The 3,325-nt window shown below is 38.9% G+C and overlaps 1 non-coding gene across 1 annotated transcript; it reads left to right on the top strand.

Moving 5' to 3' along the window:
- Positions 1-2,150: 2,150 nt before the first annotated feature.
- Positions 2,151-2,254, top strand: LOC127739914 (small nucleolar RNA R71). The gene has a single exon (XR_008000656.1). It is a non-coding gene; the product is annotated as a small nucleolar RNA R71 (small nucleolar RNA).
- Positions 2,255-3,325: the final 1,071 nt, after the last annotated feature.

Here is a 3,325-nt window from a genome sequence, read left to right as displayed (position 1 = left end):
TTCAGATAGGTGCATGGAGGTGCTGTGTTCCTTCCGAATCTCTACTTTCTTATTACATTATCCAATCCTTCTTACTCCTTTCCATGGCAAGCTGTATGTAAGGCGTCACCGTTGTCAATGGCTACATCCCATCCTCTCAGTGAAAAAGGTCCAAATGCTCTGTCATAGCACGGCTAATCATCTATCGGTTCTCAATCAGGTTGGAGTAGAATCCAGTGATTCTTTTGCGTCTGTTACTAACGCCCAGCCTTCAGGAGTTTGAAGCTCGTCACAGTCATTCAATCATTGAATCCTACTCAGAATACCACAGACAAGGTTTAGACCTTCAGGAGTTTGAAGCTCGTCACAGTCATTCAATCTCGGAATCCTACTGAGAATACCACAGACAAGGTTAGACCTTAATTCTAGCTTATACCACGAAGATTCTGATCAAGGAATCCAAGAGATATGTGCCCGGTCTAAGGTAGAACGGAAGTGGTTGTCAGTCACGCGTGTTCATAGGTAAGAATGATGATGAGTGTCACGGATCGTCACATTCATCAAGTTGAAGTGCAACGAATATTTTAGAATAGGAATAAATCAAATTGGATAGAAAATAATAGTAATTGCATTGAAACTTGAGGTACAGTAGAGCTCCACACCCTTAATCTATGGTGTGTAGAAACTCCACCGTTGAAAATACATAAGTGAAAGGTCCAGGCATGGCCGAATGGCCAGCCCCCAAAACGTGATGAATAGTCTCCTAAGATGAATAATAAAATAAAACTGAGACCAAAGATGTAACGTGGTCAAAAGGACGACTAATACACTAGTAAAAAGTCTTATTTATACTAAACTAGCTACTAGGGTTTACAGGAGTAAGTAATTGATGCATAAATCTACTTTCGGGGCCCACTTGGTGTGTGATTGGGATGAGCTTGATCTATCCACGAGCTGAGGCTTCTCTTGGAGTTGAACGCCAAGTTGTAACGTGTTTTGGGCGTTCAACTCTGGTTCGTGACGTGTTTCTGGCGTTTGACTCCAGAATGCAGCATGGAACTGGTGTTGAGCACCAGTTTACATCGTCTAATCAGGAATAAAGTATGGAATATTATATATTGCTGGAAATATCTGGATGTCTACTTTTCAACGCCATTGAGAGAGCGCCATTTGAAGTTCTATAGCTCCAGAAAATCCATTTCGAGTGCAGGGAGGTAAGATTCCAATAGCATCAGCAGTCCTTTGTCAGCCTCCTATAAGAGTTTTGCTCAGGTCCCTTTAGGTTCTCAATAGGGAACTCCTTCTTGTTTGAGAGACGTCCCAGGAGGTCTTCCTCACTAGGATTTTCGTCCTTATCTTCCCTTGTGCATTCGGCCATATTGATTACATCAATGGCCTTGCACTCTCCTCTTGGATTTTCTTCTGTATTGCTTGGGAGAGTACTCGGAGGAGTTTCAGTGACTTTCTTACTCAGCTGGCCCACTTGTGCCTCCAAATTTCTGATGGAGGACCTTGTTTCACTCATGAAACTTAAAGTGGCCTTAGACAGATCAGAGACTAAATTTGCTAAATTAGAGGGGCTCTGCTCAAAATTCTCTGTCTGTTGCTGAGAAGATGATGGAAAAGGCTTGTTATTGCTTAGCCTGTTTCTTCCACCATTATTAAAGCCTTGTTGAGGCTTTTGTTGATCCTTCCATGAGAAATTTGGATGATTTCTCCATGATGAATTATAGGTGTTTCTATAAGGTTCACCCATGTAATTTATCTCTGCTATTGCAGGGTTCTCAGGATCATACTCTACTATTGCAGGGTTCTCAGGATCATAAGCTTCTTCAGAAGCTACTTCTTTAGTACTGTTGGATGCATTTTGCCATCCATTCAGACTTTGAGAAATCATGTTGACTTTCTGAGTCAACACTTTGTTCTAAGCCAATATGGCATTCAGAGCATCAATTTCAAGAACTCTCTTCCTCTGAGGCGTCCCATTATTCACGGAATTCCTCTCAGAAGTGTACATGAATTGGTTATTTACAACCATGTCAATAAGTTCCTGAGCTTCTGCAGGCGTTTTCTTTAGGTGAATGGACCCTCTTGCAGAATGGTCCAATGACATCTTGGAAAACTCAGATAGACCATAATAAAATATATCTAATATGGTCCATTCTGAAAACATGTCAGAAGGACACTTTTTGGTCATCTGCTTGTATCTTTCCCAAGCTTCATAGAGGGATTCACCATCTTTTTGCTTGAAGGTCTGAACATCCACTCTAAGCTTGCTCAGCTTTTGAGGAGGAAAGAATTTGTCCAAGAAGGCCGTGACGAGCTTATCCCAGGAGTCCAGGCTATCTTTAGTTTGTGAGTCCAACCATGTTCTAGCTCTGTCTCTTATAGCAAAAGGGAAAAGCATGAGCCTGTAGACTTCAGGATCTACTCCATTCTTCTTTACAGTCTCACAAATCTGCAAGAACTCAGTTAAAAACTGGTAAGGATCTTCAGATGAAAGTCCATGAAACTTGCAGTTCTGTTGCATTAGAGCAACTAATTGAGGTTTCAGCTCAAAATTGTTTGCTCCAATGGCCGGAATGGAGATGCTTCTTCCATCAAATTTGGATGTTGGTTTAGTGAAATCACCTAGCATTCTCCTTGCATTATTGTTGTTGGGTTCGGCTGCCATCTCCTTCTCTTGTTCAAAAATTTCAGAAAGGTTGTCTCTGGATTATTGTAATTTAGCTTCTCTTAGTTTCCTCTTCAGAGTCCTTTCAGGTTCAGGATCAGCTTCAACAAGAGTATCTTTTTCCTTGTTCCTGCTCATATGAAAGAGAGGAGAAAAAGAAAAGGAAGAAGAATCCTCTATATCTGGACAAAGAGGATCCTTATTATTAGTATAAGAAGAAAGGAATAAAAGTGGAGAATCCAATCACGAGGGTGAGGATAGAGGCAGTAATTGGAGATGAAGAGAGGTGAAGAGAAGTGTTAGTAAATAAATGAATAAATAGAAGAAGAGAAGAGAGGGAGAATTCGAAAATAATTTTGAAAAAGTAGTTAATGATTTTCGAAAATTAAAGATAAGATATAATTAAAATTAAAATTTAAAACAATTAGTTAATTTAAAAAGAATTTTGAAAAAGGGATGCGATATTTTCGAAAATTAAAGAGGAAAAAGTAGTTAGGTGGTTTTGAAAAAGATAAGAAACAAACAAAAAGTCAAATAGTTAGTTGAAAAAGATATTAAAGTCAAATTTGAAAAGATAAGAAGATAAGAAGTTAGATAAGATATTTTGAAATCAAATTTTTGAAAAAGATAAATTTTGAAAAAGATATGATAAAAAGATAAGATAAGAAGATA

The sequence above is a fragment of the Arachis duranensis genome, chromosome 6, assembly GCF_000817695.3.
Source record: "Arachis duranensis cultivar V14167 chromosome 6, aradu.V14167.gnm2.J7QH, whole genome shotgun sequence".
Lineage (NCBI taxonomy): Eukaryota > Viridiplantae > Streptophyta > Magnoliopsida > Fabales > Fabaceae > Arachis > Arachis duranensis.
Note: the sequence above shows the minus strand (reverse complement) of the source record. Positions and strands in the feature narration are given on the sequence as shown.